Raw genomic sequence first — 14,330 nt, 5'->3', positions numbered from 1 at the left:
CTCAAATTCAAGTGGTTGTCCGACAGATCCTGTCCAAAAATGGGCCAGCGACAAATTATGTGCAGCTATGGAGTCTGCCTGCATTGCATCTTAAATCTAGTGCAACATGATCGGTGCCTCGTTTTCCGAAACAGACGGCAAGTAAAGCTAATAACGTATAAAACTAATTTCTCTATGTGTGCGTGCGCGCGTCTGTGTATGACATTCAACAATTAAATTGATTGCTCAACTCATCCCCTGTGACCTACCACATTGACTACGCTTCGCCGTCCGATGTACGTATATATTATATATACTAGAAGAAGCCTGCACGGAGATAGGTCGCGATTAAAAGTAAAAGCCCCACTCCTGCAACACTTAGCTACCTGCAAGATAGCGGATTGACTCTAGCGTACTTGAAAAGAGTAACGTTTCTAAACATTTTTTACCTTTTTATATAAGCGCCACCATAAATGTATAGATGTGCGTGTATGACTGTGTATGTATCGTTTCTTTTTTTTTTCTTACTTGTTTCAGCCATGCTGGGGCACACTGCCTTGAAGAATTTAAGAATTTAAGTCGAACTTATCGGTCCCATTACTTAGTATATTTTTCTATTTTGTAAAGCGTTGTACTTTTTCTATCGCGCGAACGTAAACAAACCAATACCCGTTGTAAATCGATGGTAGGGAACAAACATGCACAGCCACACACACACAAATACATATACGCATACATACTTATCCACACACACACACACACAGAGTAGAAGAGTCGCAGTGGGACTGAACCCGGAACCTTGTCAGTGGAAGCAAACTTCTTAGTACACAGCCACGCCTATGTGTATATATATATATATATAATATATATTATATATATATATATAAATACATGCACGCACTCACACACACATATGCATATACATACATATATACATCTATGCATGCGCATTTATTTGTGTGTGTGTATATGTATATTTATTTCATATACGTCTGTGTTTCTGTGTACATATACGCATATACACTCACACATTAACGATAAGTTTTATGCGAGCGGAATTTGACAAAACACCAGAAAAGTACGAGTATCGATTAAACTGAAGTACAGAAAGCGTAAATATCCGTTTCTACTCGAGGTATAAGGTCCGGAATTTTGGGGGAAGGGGCCCGTCGGTTAGATGGACCCCAGCACGCAAATGGTACTTAATATATCGACCCCGAACGGATAAATGCAAAGTCGACCTCGGCGGAATTTGAACTCAGAACGTAACGGCAGACGAAATACCTATTTCTTTACTACCCACAAGGGGTTAAACACAGAGAGGACAAACAAGGACTGACAAATGGATAAACTCGATTATATCGATCCCAGTGCGTAAGTGGTACTTATTTAATTGACCCCGAAAGGATAAAAGGCAAAGTCGACCTCGGCGGAATTTGAAATCAGATCGAAGCGACAGGCGAAATACCACCAAGTATTTCGCTCGGTGTGCTAGCGTTTTCGCCAGCACGCTGCCTTATTAGTGATAACAATATTTATTTCTTTATTGCCCACAGGGGGCTAAACGTAGAGGGGACAAACGAGGACAGAGTAAGGGATTAAGTCGATTACATCGACCACAATGCGTAACCGCTACATATTTAATCGACCTCGATAGGATGAAAGGCAAAGTCGACCTCGGCGGAATTTGAACTCAGAACGTAGCGGCAGACGAAATACCGCTAAGAATTTCGCCCGGCATGCTAACGTTTCTGCCAGTTTTGCGATAATAATATTGTAACATATGAGGCGGCGAGTTGGTAGAAACGTTAGCACTCCGGGCGAAATGCTTAGCGTTATTTCGTCTGCCGCTACGTTCTGAGTTCAAATTCCGCGAGGTCGACTTTGCCTTTCATTCTTTCGAGTTCGATTAAATAAGTACCAGTTACGCACTGAGGTCGATATAATCGATTTAATCCGTTTCTCTGTCCTTGTTTGTCCTCTCTGTGTTTAGCCCCTTGTAGGCAGTAAAGAAATAAGTATTTAATCTGTTTTTTTCGTTCTGAGTTCAAATTCCGCCAAAGTTGACTTTGCCTTCCATCCTTTCGGGGTCGACAAATTAAGTACCAGTTGTCGGGCCTTCTGCCTAGTGTAGAAACGAATATTGTAACATATAAAGTGTGTGCGTGTGTTTGTGTTTTCATTTTTGCTGTACATCAATATTTGCCGTAAACCGCGTTGTACTATGTGATAATAATGTAGAGCAGAGCCTGAAATTTTACTTCTTTATTATTGTTATTATTGGTGGTGGTGCTGTTGCCAACTTCATTGTTGATATCTTTATTTTGTATTTTCCTTCTCTTTTTTATATATATATTTCTTTAGTTTCTTTCTGACTATCAGTTTGCCAGATAACACAATATCATGAAGAGAGATTCATCGATAAATGTAAAACTACCTGACACAAACATTACCATGACCAGATAAAACAAGCACAGAAACAACAATGACAAGAAAATCTACACAAATGTCTTATATATATACATACATACATACATATATACGTGTGTGTGTGTGTGCGTGTGTGTGCGTCAGGAATGTCAATGCTCAAATTTATACTCAACAAGAGCTCGCCTAACACCGCTAAGCCCTCACCTAAAAAGTCAAATAGTCCGGAGACAGCAAGAGCAAGATTTTTGGCTTCGCAATGTGGCGGAATTTTTCTCATTTTGGAATTTTTTCCTAGTGAGATATCTAAAACAGAGACTACATGTCTATGTGTGTTTGTGTGTTTATATATATATAATCCTACGACCGTGAGTCCGCTGCCCTAATCACTGGGCCATTGCGCGTCCATATATATATATGTATGTATGTATATATATATAATATATATATATATATATATATATATATATAATATATATATAGTGTGTGTGTGGCACTCCGTTGTTTACGACGACGAGGGTTCCAGTTGATCAGATCAACGAAACAGCCTGCTCGTGAAATTAACGTGCAAGTGGCTGTGCAATCCACAGGATTGTGTACCCTTAACGTAGTTCTCGGAGAGATTCAGCGTGAAACAGAGTGTGACAAGGCTGGCCCTTTGAAATACAGGTACAAGAAAAACAGGAAGAAAGAGCGAGAAAAAGTTGTGGTGAAAGAGTACGGCAGGGTTCACCACCGAATCCTGCCGGAGGTCGTGGAGCTTTAGGTTTTCTCGCTCAATAAACACTCACAACGCCCGGTCTGAGAATCGAAACCGCGATCCTAAGACTGCGAGTTTGCTGCCCGAACCATTGGGCTATTGCGCCTCCACAGGGGGCAGGGGATGGTAGCGAACCCTGCTGTACTCTTTCACCACAACTTTCTCTCACACTTTCTTCCTGTTTCTCTTGTGTATGTATGTACATATATATATATATATTATATATATATATCTATATATATATATATATATATATATATATATTATATATATATATATATACATATATATGTATGTATGTAGGATATGTGTGGGGATGAGTGTATGCCTGCATGCATATATATATATATATATATATATATATATATAGAGAGAGAGAGAGAGAGAGAGAGAGAGAGTGAGAGTGAGAGAGAGAGAAGGAGATAGATAGATAGATAGATAGAGAGAGAATCATTATGAGAGAAAATAGGGTTTTGTGTGTGAGTGAAAGTATAACATCTGTAAATTAAAATGTTGTGGCTGGTCGTGAGTGGGTGACGGTAACATATTTATTTGATTATTTATTAGTTCATAATAAATTTCTTGTTTGAAACAATGAATTCAATTTATCTATTTATTTATTTTCTTCCATTCCATTTATTCCAGGCGTGAGACCGTGCGGAATGACTGTTTCTCAACATATTTCATTAAAGGGACACCGCTTAGAGTTAATGAATGACACGCTTCTCAATACTTGAACAGTATAAACACAAAAGTTTGAACACACTTTTACTTTAAAAGGGCACCGCGTTCTAGTTTCTACATATCAATACTACTTTCAACAAATTAATATTTTGTTCTTTTGATAATCAACGCCTATTTCTCGGTACAAAACACCAAAGAATGATTTTAAAAAGTCACCGAAAGTTCCGGTATCCTTGTATTCCTCTGAAGCATGACATGCGGAGCGAAGAGAATTGAAACTGTGTGGTATTTGCTACGCCTAAAGTTTTGGTTATATTTTGTTCTTTTTCTGGCATCAGTATCCTGCAGGAGCATTACCTTGAAGAACTTTAGCCGATAGTTCTTTGTCAAAAATTTATTTTATAGGTCATCGTGTAGTAACGAGAACGTAACCAGATACGAGAAGGCGTTTGCGTTTGAAGTTGAAATGCTGTGGTCCCCAACATACAGACACACACACACACACACACACACACACACACACACACACGCACATACACACACACACACACACACACGCACATACACACACACACACACACACACGCACACACACACACACATTGAGTTATCCCATAAATGTGGTTTTTATACGTCTTTTATTTTTCAAAATTAAGATAAACAAAATTCTTTTTTAATCTACAATATACTCTCCTTCATTTTCTACAATGCCCTTCGATCTATCTGGTTGACTTGCCAGGCCCCTCTTCCAAAATTCACTTGTCCGTGACGATAAATACTGCTCCAGGAATGTTCTGACCTCGTCTACAGAGCTGATTTTTTCCGACCAAATGAGTTTGAAGACAGCAGAATAAATGATAATCAGATGGGGCAATGTCCAGCGAATATCGTGGATGGAGTATCGCTTCCCATTCAAACTACTCCATCCTTTAGAATGTCATCCTCGCTGTGTGTGTGGCCGAGCATTATCCTGATGGAAGATCACCTTTCGTCTTGAAACCGAAGATGGTCGTTTTTCTTCTATCCCAGGTGTCGATGAATGGTTGAATGACCAAATCCAAGTTTCTCTGCTAGTCCCTCAGTAGTTGCGATGAGATTTTGTTCCACCAGGATTTGCAGTATGTCCTCGTCGAGCTCTACACATCCTCCAGAACGAGGTTCGTCTTTTAAGCTGTAGTTTCCGGCTCGGAATTTCGGGAACCACCGTTGACACTGGCTTGCTCTTATGGTCCGATCCCCATATACTGTTTTAATATTCCTCGCACTTTCCATTGCGTTGTTGCCTTTATTGGAATCATAAAGCAAAATATACCGAATATGCTCCTTTTTCATTTCCATTATAGCTTTGCAAAGATAACTCTTAGAATCGAACTGAACTCTTCAAAATCTGCAATAAGAATAAGTACAAGGTAAAATTACTACCTGCTTTTATATTAAGTTAATGCAGGCAGTTTATGCCGTCCCTCTCCGACTTTTAGTTCAAGCAACTGAAAAATCGCATTATTTATGGGTTAACCCAATATATGTATGTATGTATGTGTATATATATATTATATATGTATGTATGTATGTATTTACGTATATATATATATATATATATATATATATATATATATAATATATATATATATATATATATATATATATATATATATATATATATATATAATATATATATATATATATATATATATATATAATATATATATATACACACACACATATATATATGCATACACATACACATATGTATACGAGGGTGTACTCAAAAGTAACCGGGAACGTCCTCTGTAGGGCAAGCCAGCAGTAGTTCTGTCTTCCGCCGCTAGAAGCCACTTTATGCATACCTCCGGCATTAGTCTGCCGACCGGCGTCGTCATGCGTGGCCCTGCTGCCATGTGGTGCGTCTTTGTTTTGCAATCTTCTCCCCTGTCAGTCGATGTTTGCGATAGCTGAAACGAAAGAACAGCGTGCTTCCATGAAATTCTGTTTTCTGCCGGGGTAAACGGGTGCCGAAATAGTTTTCACGCCTCAAACAGCTTACAAGGACACTGCTATGAACGGAACACAAGTTTATGGCTGGTTTTCATGCTTTGAGAGTGGTCACTTGTCGCTTCAAGAACAACCTCATTCAGGGCAACCATCGACCTTCCGAACGAATTAAAACATCATGAAAATTTATCATCTGATCTTGGAGGATCATCGCCGTGAAATTGACAAACTTGTTGATATGCTTGGTTTGTTCTGGAGCGCTTTCCAACGGAATTTGAGCGAGTAATGCGAAATTTGCAGCAAAATTTGTGCCTCACTTGCTCACAGAAGATCAAAAGTAGTCGACTGAATGCATGTCGTGAACTAAAAGAACAGTTGGAAATTGATCCGGACCTTTTTTCGAAGGACATCACTGGTGACGAAGGTCATCATTGGTGACAATGCAGCAATTAAGTCAATGAAAGGGCCCCAAACTGCGTCAAGTGATATCCAATGTCTAGACGATGATGATTTGTTTCATCGATGCAAAAGGAATTGTCTGCACAGAATTTATTCTTCCAGATCAAACTGGGGTAATGTCCAGTGAATATGTGTGTGTGTGTGTGGTGTGTGTGTGTGTGTGTGTGTGTGTGTGTGTGTGTGTGTACGTGTACAGAACACAGACGTGTGACTGTGTGGTAAGAAGCTTTCTTCTTAACCACATGATTCCAGGTGGATTTGGTAGACGGAAACTGGAAGAAGCCCATCGTATATATATATATATATTATATATATATATATATAATTATGTATGTATCTATGTATATGTATATATTTGTGTATGTGTGTATGTGTTTGTGTGTGTGTGTGTGTGTGTGTCTGTGTATGTGTGTGTATTTTTTTGTTGCCCCGCCATCGCTTGACAACTGATGCTGGTGTGTTTATGTCCCCTTAGCGGTTCGGCAAAAGAGACTGATAGAATAAGTACTAGGCTTACAAAGAATAAGTCACGGGATCGATTTCTTCGGCTAACACCCAGCATGGCCACAGTCAAGTGACTGAAACAAAATGATGTATATATGTATGTGTGTGTGTGTGTGTGTGTGTGTATGTGTGTATAGAACAGATAAGAGAAATGAGGTGAGAGATAGATGCTTATTCCATTCGTGTGCAGTTGTTTCATAATCTTGTTAGTTTTATCATAGATATTACATCAGTATTACACATATAATATATATACTAACACATATAAATAAATATATAGGCGTGCGTACAGCCATATATACACGTAGGAAGTTGCTGTTATGGGAACCAATAGACATAATGATTCATAGCGGTTGAATACATTAACTTTCTAAGTGAGAATAAGCTAAATCTATATATGCTGATTTCAAATTTTGGCACAAGGCCAGAAATTTCGGGGAAATGAGTAAGTCAGTTACATAAACTTTTAGTGCTTGACTGGCACTTATTTTCTCGACCCGCAAAAGAATGAAAAGCAAAGTCGACTTCAGCGGAATTTGAACTCAGAACCTAAAGACGGACGAAAAGCCGCTAACCATTTTGACCGGCGAGCTAACCGTGCTACCAGGTCACCGCCCTCGACTCCATATATATTCACAGGTTTTGCTCAGCTTGTTGCCATATAGGTGGATCATCATTATTGGATCAACTGAACTATCTGTTCTGTGAATTAGCTTGTAAGTGGATGAGTATTCCAAAGACACATGTGCCGTTGTTATAATTCTCTGGTAGAATCAGTGCAGCGCAGTATATGCTGGTGTGTTTGTCCCCTTAGCGGTTCGGCAAAAGAGACCGATAGAATAAGTACTAGGCTTACAAAGAATAAGTCCCGGGATTGATTTCTTCGGCTAACACCCTTTTGAAGCGTTGCTCCAGCATGGTCACAGTCAAATGACTGAAACAAAAGAATGTATATATGTAATGTACCTTTCGAATAACAGGCACAATCCATTCGACGGAATTCTACACTGTTTCCGTCTATCTTAACTCACAGGGTATTGGTGGATCTGTGATACAGACAAATGGCATTTGGCCTCGCACTTCGGGGTCCTGGATTCGATCTCATGGGGTAGAGTCGAACTCTGAAACTCCTGGTTGTGAAGCGAATATCATAAATATTCGGACATACACACACACTACTCTCTCTCTCCACACACACCTCATATATACTTATACATATATATGCACATATATATATGTATATATACATACACATATGTACATATGTGTGTGTATGTATTTATACATACATACATGCATGTATACATCGAGGCGCTCTGTCGGTTACGGAGACGAGGATTCCAGTTGATTCGATCAACAGAACAGCCTGCTCGTGAAATTAACGTGCAAGAGGCTGAGCATTCCACAGACACGCGTACCACTAACATAGTTCTCAAGAAAATTCAGCATGATACAGAATGTGACACGGCTTGCTTTTTGAATTATAGGTACAGTCATCTTTGCCAGCAGTATAAACTGGAATAACCTGAAATGAAGTGTCTTGATCAAGAACACAATGCACCGCGAGGCATTGAACACACGACCTCACGATTCTGAGATGAACACCCTAACCACTGAACCACGCGCCTTCACTCGCATATGTACGTATGTACATGCATACAGTACAAATACATTCTGTAAGTGGAAAAGTAAAAATATGCAAAACTCTTCTCAAGTTTAAAATGTAACTTTGTTTTTATCTACATTTCAGTGACAGAGCTTTGTATCTTTGTTAGAAACCAACTCGTTCCCCACAGAAAGTATTAAAACAGATCATGCATGCATACCTACACACATACATGCTCTTTTGTAGAAATCAACTGCCCTCTAGACACGAATGTGGTTAGAAAAAGTACAAGAGAAAGACATCTGTAAACCATTGATAAGGAGTTTGCAAATCCAGCACCCAAGATAAACTTTCAGCTATTATTATTGGAGCAACAGGATACATACCAACCCATCTGGAGAAGTATGGCTGAATTTGGGATCTTGGGGGAGAGAATGTAAATCCTTACTTCTTATGCAACAAATGATGATGATGTCTGGGACTATAAAAATCTGCAAGAACTTAAGATTTAAATGTCGATGGTTAAAACAAGACACTCTCCTTACCAACCTTGCTACCAAGTGGGTGGCCGTTCGAAATTTACTCTAAAGTGAGAAAGAGATATAGAACATGTATACATACATACACACATACATACATACATACATACATACATACATACATACATACATACATACATACATACATACATACATACATACATGTATGCAGGTATGCATGCATGTATGCACACCATAGGAAGGTACCGTGAATAAAGAATATCGCATCAGGCTTAGAAAAATACGGTAGTCGGAACTCTCCTTTTACAAAGCTATATCCCACAATGTAATTTCAGTACCAGAGCCTATACCAACATTTGGGATGCTGTAAAGGAAATTCACTCCGTAGACATAGAAGCCCACAAGATCCTGATATCAGTTGAAAACTTCCACGGAAACAGTGTTATCGACAAACCCTATCTAAGAAGAGCCGAAGGAGGTTGAGGCTTGAGATCAGGTCAGAGAGTTTTCGAGTGTCGTGGAGCTTTTCTCAGACAGCACTACTAAACAACAGCTGCAAAAATAAATACTTAACTTAGTGTTGAAAAGCGAAGAGAACGACATCCTGCGTGTTGGATGGGAGCTCCTCAAGATGCACTCTCTTTATGACAACCTCAAAGCAGCTGGACTAACATACTTCAAAGAAGACCTAGATGTGAAACGCTCAACACACCAAAAGAAAAAGAAGGAGAAAATACAATGCATGTGAGCGTTTCCCGCAGCCTTGAAGACGACAGTTGTATTGACATGAAGTGTTCCCACTCTTGGACTCGTGATCGCTGCATCATATCACATTTCAAAGGATATGCAATTTCAATCCAAGAAAAGGAGATAGCTAGAAAATGATGGATGGAAGCACTCCGTCGGTAACGACCAACGGAACAGCCTGCTCGTGAAATCAACGTGTAAGTGGCTGAGCACTCCACAGACACGTGCACCCTTAACGTAGTTCTCGGGGATATTCAGCGTGACACAGAGAGTGACAAGGCCGGCCCCTTGAAATACAGGTACAACAGAAACAGGAAGTAAGAGTGAGAGAAAGTTGTGGTGAAAGAGTACAGCAGGGATCACCACCATCCCCTACCGGAGCCTCGTGGAGCTTTATAGGTGTTTTCGCTCAATACACACTCACAACGCCCGGTCTGGGAATCGAAACCGTGATCATGTGACCGCGAGTCCGCTGCCCTGACCACTGGGCCATTGCGCCTCCACTCGCTAGAAAATACATGATACAAAAGAGTAAATGAAGTCCTTAGAGCCCCGAGATGCAACTGAAAATGTCTATTCTGTCACTTTTCTGTAGAAGACATCACACGTGATCAGCAGCATTGCCTGAAAATGTCAAGGTACTACCTTCCAATACACGACGTCGAGGATACGATCGTGAGGTTGTGAGTTCGATTCCCTGAATGGGCTGCGTGTTGTGCTCTTATCTTGAGCAAGACACTTTATTTCACCTCACTCCAGTTCACTCAGCTATAGAAATGAGTTACGACATCACTGGTGCCAAGCTGTATCAGCTTTTGCCTTTCCCTTGAATACCATCGGTGGCGTGGAGAGGGGAGGCTGGTATGCATGGGCGACTGTTGTCTTCCATAAAAACAACCCTAGATTGTGCGTTTACCGATGAGGCGACTTTCTGCCCAGACTTGTATCCCAGAGGGGAACCCATGATCATTCGTGATCGACGGAGTCGAGTTGATATATAAAGAGAGAGAGAGAGAGAGAGAGAGAGAGAGAGAGAGAGAGAGAGAGAGAGAGAGAGAGAGAGAGAGAGAGAAAGAGAGACGCAGACAGATAGACAGTCAAACAGAAAAAGAGGTCCTGCCATTAGATCACAATGCTGGAAACGATGGTGACAAACTTGTACCTTTCTGGTGAGAAACAGAAACAGACCATACTAGAGAGAAGAAGCTGAGCAAGTCTTTTGTCGTCGCCACAAATTGTGAACAACAACGACTAACAGTACCACAAACAACAACAATATTATTTAAATTTGATTATCACTCAACCACCCTCATCACTACTTAAAGCCAGACAACTGAGTGAAGAAGTGAAAGGGAGGAGAGGAGAGGAGAAAATGAGTCAGCTTGCAAAGGTGTTTGATTCCGGTTTGTGTCTACAAACCAGAACAATACGTCGCCCTGCGCTATTAAACCTGAAAATCGATTTCAGGTGACAGCTAATAACAAGATGGTGGTAATAGAAAAATAGCCATAAAGATGTACATTTTACAATGTACAATTTAACATGATTGTCTTATATGACACGAGCGAGGGTGCTGTATTTACGAATTGTGGGGTGTAGTGGAAGGAGAGAAAACACATCTTGTGGTATTTAGTTATTTCCCCTCCCCGTCTGAGAGTAATATCATTTTGGCAAACAATACACCGGAAGTTTATTGAATAGGATCAGAACCTCCTTCTCGCTCCTAAATGTATCGTTTATTATTGTATACAAGTTAGAATCAATGATTTAGATACGGTATGGTATTGCTATAGTTTTTGTCGTAGTATTATATTTATCGTTATTAATGATGGGGGTTCTGCTAGTATTGTCATTGTTGTTGTGGTGGTGTCCAATCCAGTCAACTATGACCTAAAGGGCTAATTGTTGTTGCTGATGTCTGTCTCCTGTCCTCATACAAGTGGTAATCTAAGTGCGATTTAGTTGCTATTTCTAGCAGATTGAGGGAAGACGCAGCATTTCTCATATTAGCTCGTAGTTTCCGCCTTGGATCGTTATGCTGTTGGTGTGTTGTCGTTGTTGTTCTTGCTGATATCGCTGTTGTTTACTTATACTTGGCAAGAGGCTACACATTATTTAGTGAGGCTCATGAATAATGGATTTAATGTGGATCCATGGCAGGATTTTCGTCGTTGGCTGAACAATGATGGGCAAAGTCAGCCTCAACAAAGTTTGATCCCAGAAGCCTTTAGTCCGCTATTACATTGTCTGTCATTTCACCACTTTTTCACTAAACCGCACAATATGCAACTAAATACTTTTAATATTCGTCCATCTACTGCCCTTTGTTAATACAACTAATAATAAATTTTGCTGTGTTTGCTACGGAGTTGCTTATATATACATTACACACACACACACACATACACACACTATCTAATATCTGCTCATCCAGTACCCAGGTAAAATCGGCTGGAATGAATCTATAATATTGTATACTGTGATTAATAGATAGATAGATAGATAGATAGATAGATAGATAGATAGATAGATAGATAGATAGATAGATAGATAGATAGATAGATAGATAGATAGATAGATAGATAGATAGATAGATAGATAGATAGATAGATAGATAGATAGATGGATGGATGGATGGATGGATGGATATCTTTCTATATTAGCCACGCAGGGCCGATCACAGAGGGGAAAATACAATGTAGAACTTTTCATTTCATTTCTTTTCTTTTCTTTTCGAAAGAAAGAAAGTAAGAAAAAATACGTTCAAAAGGGATCGAAAGCGTTTGGGACTTGTAGACAGCAAAATAAGGCGGGGTAAAAATAGATAGATAGGCAGAGAGACAGACAGAAAATGGAGCAAACGATGTGCTGTATATCAAAACATATGAAAGATATGAACACATACAAGCAGATTTATTAATTACACACACGAACAGATATATACATATATACAATATATACATACACGCACATCAATTTATACATACACGAAGACGACGAGCAGGAAGAATTGTTAGTACACCGGGCAAAATGCTTAGCAGCATTTCGCCCGTCTTCCCGTTCTGAGTTCAAATTTCGCTGAAGTCACCTCTACCTTTGATCCTTTCCGAGTCGATAAAATGAGTTTCAGTCAAGCACTGGGGTCGATGTAATCAGTTAACCCCCCCTTCCCCACCCCGGAAATTGCTGGTCGTATGCCAAAATTTGTAACTAATATGTACGTACATGCATCGTACATAAATTCATGCATACATATACATTCAAATAAAAGGAATATTGATATCTCACATTCACAGAGGTGATAAGACAACTAGGATGTGGAATCAAAATGCCCAGAACTCAGCCCACCGCCAACTCCTGGTACTTTCGAAAGAGCCTGTGACAATGTTGAACTGATGGTTATCGGGTGAAGAGTGTCATCAATCCTAATCCCCATGTTTCATCTCCGTAGATCGAGACATTAAACCCTGCACATATGTATCACCTTCACCTGATTCTTGATTCGTCATCAGTTTTAAAACCAAGAACACACTTCCGCATACACTTGACCGGTCGACAGAGCACTTACCGTCCCATATATGGGCCCAAGTTTTTTCGACAGGGTTCCATATAAGACATTTTATTTAAATTTAGGAGCAAGCGTGGCTGTGTGGTAAGAAGCTTGCTTCCCAACCACATAGTTCACGGTTCAGCATTTGGGCAAATGTCTACTACTATAGCCTCAGCCCGACCAAAGTCTTGTGAGTGGATTTTAGGTAGACGGAAACTGAAAGAAGCCCGTCGTGTGTGTGTGTGTTTGCCCCCACCCACTTACACACACAACCACCACTGCTTAACTGTAAATTAGGGATTAGGCAAAACAGACCGATAGTATAAGTACTAGGCTTTAAAAATAAGTATTGTGGTTAATAGATGCAACAAAATATTCTTTAAGGCGGTGCCCCAGCAAGGCCACAATTTAATGACTGAAACAAGTAAAAGATAGTAAATTGTAAGACGCTTACTGCACCCCGGTTTCTCAAGCAATCACCCATCTAAGTACTAACTAGGCTAGACATTACTTAACCTCAGTGATCGGATGAGAACCGCTGCATTCAAACGTGATATGGTAGTAGGCTGTCCTGGTGGTCTTGTAGGTAAAGGTGTATGCAGACAGCAATGAAACATCCTAGGCAGGGTTCAATATTGCCCAGCCCCTACATTAAGGGAGCCATTCTAAGATAATAAGTTGCTTATATTTCTAAAATACACGGAATATTTTCAACAATTTTTTAAAATACAATTCAGTTCCTTATGATATTTGATAATAAAGATATAATAGGATTTTTTAAAAGATCAAATGTCTATGAGGGTCCACCAGAGTAAATTAAGAAGCAAAGGGGTCCATAGGTAAAAGATGGTTGAGAACCTCTGCTCTAACAGCTTGTTCGATGGCATATGGAAATTACATTATATAATGGCTTCAAATTTTGGCGCAAGGCCAGCAACTTATGGAGGGTTAAATCGATTGCAGACAACGCTACCCCACCACTGCTCAACTGGTATATTTTATCGATCCCGAAAGGATGAACGTCAAAGTCGACCTCGGAGTAATTTCAACTTTTGGAAGAGAGTTACAATTTTACATAACAAGAAAATAAGATTCTAAACTTTCCTGAATGGCCTTATCACC

This window comes from Octopus sinensis, linkage group LG13 (genome assembly GCF_006345805.1).
Source record: "Octopus sinensis linkage group LG13, ASM634580v1, whole genome shotgun sequence".
NCBI lineage: Eukaryota > Metazoa > Mollusca > Cephalopoda > Octopoda > Octopodidae > Octopus > Octopus sinensis.
This window is presented reverse-complemented; position numbering follows the sequence as displayed.